This window comes from Hemibagrus wyckioides, linkage group LG01 (genome assembly GCF_019097595.1).
Source record: "Hemibagrus wyckioides isolate EC202008001 linkage group LG01, SWU_Hwy_1.0, whole genome shotgun sequence".
Lineage (NCBI taxonomy): Eukaryota > Metazoa > Chordata > Actinopteri > Siluriformes > Bagridae > Hemibagrus > Hemibagrus wyckioides.
The window spans coordinates 5980780-5988816 of record NC_080710.1 but is presented as its reverse complement, the minus strand read 5'-3'; positions in this window follow the sequence as shown (position 1 = coordinate 5988816).

Here is an 8037-nt window from a genome sequence, read left to right as displayed (position 1 = left end):
ACTTTTGGCTTTGCTCGTTAGTGATGAATTTATAACAAATTTTTCTGTATATTTCTGCAAAAGCGCTCTACGAATCAGACTGAATTGAATTTTGAACACTTTTTTAACATATGAAATAGAAGCTTCAGAAAACTTCAGCATTCACTCAACCCTGCTCCCTGAACACATTACCAAGCCACCTGAAGTATCAGTATCGCATCAGTAGAATTTCTTGAAAATCCAGGAAGAAAATTGTCTTGTTTTTGTATTCAGTCATTAGGTGATTTCTGGGTTTAAAAAAAATCCCTGTTACTCATTTAATGATAACATGCAGCCTGTTAGTAAAGAAACTTTGGGAAACTGTTGACTGAGATATTTATTTTTATAGTAAACATGTTGCTCATCATGCACGTTAAAACACCTTTTGCACAGTTTACACCAGATGTAACACAGTCAACCATGGCTGCTTTGTGACACGTTGCACGTTGCATTGTGCTTGTGAGAACTTGTGCAAGTCACTGAGCATTTCAGGGAAGGTGTTGAGGCCTGTCTGAAAACATACTACTCTGAAAACATGCTACCACAACTCTTACACTTGACACAAGAATTATTTTCTAGACATTCTCCCCCACCCCTGAGATAAGAAGTATGTGAATTAAAACATTGTTCTGCGTGTTTGCATGCAATGATGACTTGTTTGTCTGATAGTGTGAAATAAAAATCTTTCACAACCCCCATCTTTGTTCAGGTGTGAAAAGTGAACATACCACAACTCTGTGTGTTCGCACATGTACACTACTTTGCATGCACCCACAGCTATCTTTATCTAATCTGAATCCTCAAGAGAGACTCTCAACTCTCTTTCAGGGTACACAGGTGTGCAGTATTTAGGGTATACGTAAAAAACCGAAACAACCCGTTTATATGACCCTTGATCTGAAAGCTGTGTGTCTCAACTGACCATCATGTAGAATAAAGTTTTTACACCACTGGCTCTCTCAGTGTAGCTTTACCTGCAAGCAAAAGCTGAAGAGGAAGAGGCTTTAACAGCAGGGGGAGCTCGCCATCTTTCAGTGAATATTGCAGAGTCTTAATGCGTGCAGTGATGTCCGAAAATCTGTTGTGAAAAATCTTTTTAATCAATTTATGTAGAAGCCGAAATGTCTGCAGATCATTTGTATCAGCATAGCTGTATCCAGCCTTCAATGCATATTTTTCAATCATTCACAAACGTAGGTTTGTGTTCTTCATATTTTATCAAACATTCATATGTTGATTTTTTTATTTCAAATTTTTTTATTATGTTTCAGACAATGCAAGGTCAGTTTTTTTTTTTTTTTTTAAATTTGCCACCTTCATGGTCATTTTCAGGCCTTGATGATTAAAATGATTGATTAAACCCAATAAAACACTAATAGTACACAAAGCAAATGAACTGTTGGATGAAATATTCTCATAATATAAGGATAAATATTTTATAAGACCAGTCGTCTCATATGATTAATCCAAGTTGTTTGTACAGAAAACCAAAAAAAGATTAAAAGAAAAACTTGTTTATTAAGCAGCAATTCGATTTTTGATAAATCTGCTACAATATGATCCCAAACAATGTGTTACCAGGGCAACAGTGCAATATTTTTGTAATACATTAAAATCTGCTTTAATACAATACAATACAATTTAGCAGCCTCTAACCAATACGTGACCACCTTTTCCTAGAATCTTTTCTAGACTTATGTTTGTAGAAAATGTAGAAAATGATATAAGTATCAGACAAACTGGGAAATCACCTCAATATTCTATTTCCACATCAGTTTTTAAAATACAAATTTATATATATATATATATATATATATATATATATATATATATATATATATATATATATATATATTTTTTTTTTTTACACAGCAATGATCTGTTTTGATAATTATCTGTTGTTTTGAACATCGATCCAAATCTTCTAGATTTTCTAGAACTTTCTAGAATTTTCTGGCACTTACTCTGAGTTTATGTAAAATCCTGACAGTCAGGGTAAATGGAAAAAAAAATCAATGGAAATCTTTTACACCGTTGTATAAATTTGTACAATATCACAAACATGCAAAAAAAAAAAAAAAAGAAACCTATTCTTAAATAAATAATATCAATATTTTCTATATTTGAAATTGATATTTGATTTTGAACCATTTGATTCCAACTGCGTTTATAAAATAAACTGGTACTAAGAATGTCTGTGGTTATTTTGTCTCATTTTTACACTGAGAGGTTTGTCTGGTCTAGACTAGCTGGACACCCACTAGACACCCACACTTCACCACTGACATTTGCTTCCTCTTATCGTTCTTTCTTTTTTCCTCTTATCGTGTCTTTCTTTCTTCCCACAGAAGTACTTTTGACGTATTTGATGTTCTTGCTTTGCTAACTAGAGTTTTATTCTGTTTCATTATTATATTTTGATTTTATTTAAAAAAAACTGTATCGCAGCTCTAGTGAATACTTGTTTTTGACAGAAGATGATATATTTTCTGTAACAGCACCTTGGACATTAGTTCTTTCTGTAAAACACTTGAATCTGATTGGTCAGAAGATTATTTTTCTTTATTTTTCAAGCATCCATAATAATAGAAACAATTCTAGTAGGTTAATATTAATGCACTCGTTATGTCATTGTTTCTATAGGAACAGCTTGGACATGGATTTCCCTTATTCTAAAATTAATAATAATAAACAGCTTTTTAAAAACATCATGTTTAACAAAGTAAAAACATATAATCCTAGAGGTGTGTGTGTGTGTGTGTGTGTGTATTAGTAACATTTGCATGGACAGGGAAGTGGTTAGGCTGAAACCTTATCACTAGCAAGGAATGGAAAATACTTGTATTTTGATACTATAATTAAGTATTGTTTATTCTTTACGTAGTAAGAAAATTAAATACCCCTAACTTTTACTTAATTAATTAATTTTACTTCCAAGAAAAAAAACTCTCACTTTTTACCTGTTTTTATTCACACCTTCAAAGGTCTTCTCTCTATAAATGACTGCATGCTGATGCTAGCCATGTGCGTCTGAATATGATTTAAAAGGTCAGTAAATGTTTTAATATGCTGCCCAAGAAGGATATTTAACATGAAAATGCATATTGAGGTACAATTTGCTTACATACTAATATTCACTGGCTTTTTAACAGTCAGCCTGATTTCTTTTCTGATGCCTAGCACTGATTCCAGAAACTGACTTAGCTTGTGAAATGTTTTGGTTGTTTATTGGCTCCACTTAATTTAAGACTAATAATAAACAGTTTTTTTAATGTGATGCATAACAAAGTAAAAATCTATAATTGTAGAGGTGGTTGTGTGATGTAGCAGTTTTTTTTTTTTTTTTTTTAACCTTTATGGAATGACTTTCGGGTGTCAGTACTTTTTAATATTTGCATTGTTTTGCAGAGAGAGAGAGAGAGACAGACAGACAGACAGACAGAGAGAGAGAGAGAGAGACAGAGAGAGAGAGACAGAGAGAGAGAGAGAGAGAGAGAGAGACAGACAGAGGGAGAGAGAGAGAGAGAGAGACAGACAGAGAGAGAGAGAGAGAGAGAGTGAGAGACAGAGAGAGAGAGAGAGAGAGAGAGAGAGACAGACAGAGAGAGAGAGAGAGACAGACAGATTGTCTATTGTTTCTGTAACATAAGATAACAGGAACTAGCTTGGCTCTCAGATGAACAGGGTAACTATACATTATATTTCATTCATTCAAATAACGTAGAACTTCATAATCTAGTATGAAGATTATTATCTAGTAACATTCTAGTTACATCGAAGCGTTTCACTACTCATCCAGGCGGCTTCTTTGGCTTCTGCTGCTCGGTTGAATAGTGAAACAACTCAACTATCAGATAATCACACCTGGATGACTGAGAATCTTCACAGTCACAACTATAAGACTAGTTTAAACTGGTCAAATGGGTTATTTTATCAAATCACCATAACCCTTTGACATGGTGAACATTTTGTTAATAAATTAAATACAAATCACCCTGTAACTATATTATCATTTGAAAGTTACGTGTCCTAGAAGGTGGTAGAATTTCCAATTGCTTTGGGCCATTTTTAAACATATTAGTGTGGTGCTAAAGTGATCAATATCAAGTGGCCTTTTCTACAATTTTTTTAATTTTTTTTTTTAGCTGGATCGAAACATGAAATTTGTATTTTTATTTATTTATTTATTCATTTATTTATATTTTTATTATAAATTGCATTTATAAAATAAATGTACATTTTTTTTCTTTTCTACTTCAAGGTAGCTTCCCCTAACCCTGCTGTTAATATTCTCGAATGACTCCTGCTATAACTGTTATGTAAATTATAATAAAATTTAAAAAAGTCATCACATCAACGATTATACGGTTAAGTTTGTTAAACCACAACACTACAATTATTATTATTATTATTTCTTAAATTACATGTAGTGCGTGCAGTGCAATTCTGTGCATATAAAAACAGTAACTAATTACAATGAGCACATTAATATTTTAGTCACATCTTTTAGTTAATTTAAAAATGTACAGAAATATGATATTTTTTTAAAATTGAAATAAGCATGAGTTAATGGATGTAGTTTCACACGTGGGTACACGACTTGTAAAAAAAAAAAAAAAAAATCACCACCTAAACCACCTTAACCAAAAAAAAAAAACCCAAACAACAACAACGAAAACAAAAATACAAAACAATGTTTTCAATGTTGCTAGAACAGAATTTGAAAATTTTAATTGTAAAATTAGCTTACTATTTTTTTTTATGTCAGTCTATATCTTCATATTGTTGATTTTTGCATTATTTTAATTTTTATCTCCCAGCATTTTTGTGTAAATGTACCTGGAAACGATTTACAACTAATTTCCATTTGTTCATATCCAGTTTACTAATGAAATCCATTGTCTGCATTTAATTTAATGTTTCTCTGACAATATGTTCATCTGTATCATGACCCTCAATATCATCTTATATAGTTATCTGTGAACCGAGATTTATCGCACAGGGTTTCTGTGATTTCATGAGGTAGAGCTCATTGATCATATCTCCAGCATGACGTCTACTTGATACTTGTCTTGCACGACTATGTGTTTATATAAATGTGGCAGTACTATTAGAAAAAAAAAGTGCATTGTCCAATATTAACCCCGACCAGACTTTCCGGGTTTTTAGCAACAGACTAACTTTCTAAGAATGTCTGTGTGACTCATATTTGCTATAGCTAAGAAGAGTTGAGTGTTGAATGACTGGGTGAGCTTCAAAATATGAGTGTTAAGGGGATTTTAGAGTCAAATGTCACTTGTGTGTGTGTGTGTGTGTGTGTGTTACATTTCCACGGACAAGGAAATAATTGGGCAGAAACATTATTATTAACATAAAGGATGGGAAATACTTGTACTTTGTTACTATAATTAAGAATTATTTATTCTTTACATGGTAAGGAAACTGAAAACCTCTACTTTTACTTTTTATTTCCACTTCCAAACAAAACAACAACTTCCTTTTACCTCCTTCCAGTTTTATTTACACCTTTAAATCACGAAGGACTTTCCTCGCTTTAGTGATTCAGTCACATAAAATCATTTTAGCATCTGATTTAGAAAAAGGTAGTTAGCACTAATGCTAGTTATGTGCATCTGAATATGATTAAGCTACCAGGCTGCAGTGTGGAGCTTGAAAGGTCAGTAAAATGCTTCAATATGCTGCTTATTTTTAAAAAAGGTGCCTCCTTTTGCTACCCAATAAGGGTATTTAACTTGAAAATTCACACTGTGGTACATTTTCTTAACTTCCTCTCATTCAGTGGCTACAGTATACTTAACTAAGTAAGCCTGATTTCTTTGCTAATGCCTGACTAGCATCGAGTTAAGCTAGTATAGCATACCATAGCAAACTAAGTTAGCACCTGCGAGTAGCTAATTTGAATTGCTACTGGTTAACAAATAGCAATAACTGGTATTGTTTATTTACAGGATATTTTTTTATTTTATATTTTTGTTAATACATTATCACACTATGTCTTGTGAATTCTACATGTGATATCTTACAAAGATTTAACAATGCTTGCAGGTCTAGTCAAAAGAAATCAGTTAAAGTTTTATTTTATCATCTGGTCAAGAAAGAGTTTCTCTACAAAGATCTTCAACTGGAATCATGTTGCAGTCCAAAGACACCACGATTCTCTACACGATACCCCAATTAGACATTACAAAAAGAGATCTCCATGTTGTTATTCTCTCCAGGAACAGTTTCACCAAATATAAGTTTCTAATCATTTTGAAACTCACTCCTTTTAGTTGTTCGATTTCTTTGAAAACTGACGATAATTCTTGGCTTAGACAAGGCTGTGTAAGGCCACATGCAGGGGCGTTGAAACGGTTTAGAATTAAAAACAAGACAAAAATGAACTGGTTTCACATCCTACACTTTCAGAAGCTTTAGCTACTTACTGTAAAAATAAAGTCACTGTTTGTGTGATGCCTAAAATGAATGGCCATGTAAAGGGACTTTCATATAAAGGGATATCTGTCTTGTTGAAGTAGGCTTAATAGTTCAGTGGACTTAATAGTTTACTTGTCCACAAAGCAAACAAAACCAGGAGATGAACTGAACTTAAATTTCATTTATATGTCATTAATCTATACTTTTTGTCTACAAAGTGCTATCTTTTTGGAAACTCAACACTGTTGATCACCCTTATAATACCAAGCTCACAGTGAAGCATGGTGGCATAAAGCTGAGACCCCATTAGCCTGGGGGAAGAGGGGCTTGGTCATAGGGTGGTAGTAATATTAGGATTGTTGTACTTAGTTTTTTTAAAATCTGGCTACTGAATGTTGGTTAACTGTAATCTCTTTGTTTTTAAAAGATGACCCAGTTGTTACTTAATGCATGGAGTTAAAGGAGGAGGAGGAGGAGGACTTTTTCCTATGAGTAGTGGCTTGGTGAATAGCATGTTTGCCCGAGACCTCCAGGATTGAGGGTGTGATTCCTGCCTCCACCATATTTGTGTGTGGAGTTTGCATGTTCTCCCCATCCCTTGAGGGTTTCCTCCGGGTGCTCTGGTTCATTATCAAGTCCAATGTCATGACTGGCATCTCTAACTTGTCTATGATGTGAAAATGCGTGTGTGTGTTTGTTCCTTGCAAGAGACTGGCATCCTGTCCAGGGTTTACCCTGCCTTGTTCCCTGAGTATCTTGGGATAGACTCCAGGTTCCCTGAGGCCCAGTAAGATAGGCAGTGTAGATAACAGCTGGATGTATAATCCCAATTGAGGCCATTTTATTTCTGTGTGTAAAAAATGAGAGAGGGTTAAAACTCATACAAGGCAACATACTTAAGTTTAAAAATGTAAAAATAGTAAATAGTGGTGAGCAAGATTTTTATCTCATACAGAAACACTGGGTTAATGACCTTTGTCTCAAGAAACATCCTGTTTCGTTGACATCTTTGTATAATTTTCACTTCCTCTATTTCAAAGTATGTAATATGATATTTTTAGGCTGTAGTCTCTAACATTTGCAAACAATTATATATATATATATATATATATATATATATATATATCAGATTTCATTCTTTTAACAAAGATAAGTAGCTGGCACAAAAAAAGTTTGTAAGTTCAGTATTAAATTATATTTTTGTACACATTATAGAGTATTTGTGTACACATTGTATTTGTGCCACAGCACAACACCTGATCGCAATACTTACAAAAGGGCTTTGCAGCTGAATAACCATTAGCACTAGTATTTAAGTTCCTATACAAGGTTACAGGGATTTTTCAAAGGAGTTTCTGTGGATTTTGTTTAATTCGGGAATGCGAAAAAGATCCATTTTCAGTTTGATAGATGTGGACCGTTTCTTCAAGGAGGGTAGAATAAAACTGGCAAATCTCTTACCCAAAAATACTGAGTGGTGTGTTACAATCAACAGGTGCAAAAAAAATCCACATTTCTATTGGTCTTGTATGTCTTGTATGTGCAGTGGGGTCTAAAAGCCTGGCACGACATTAAAAAACA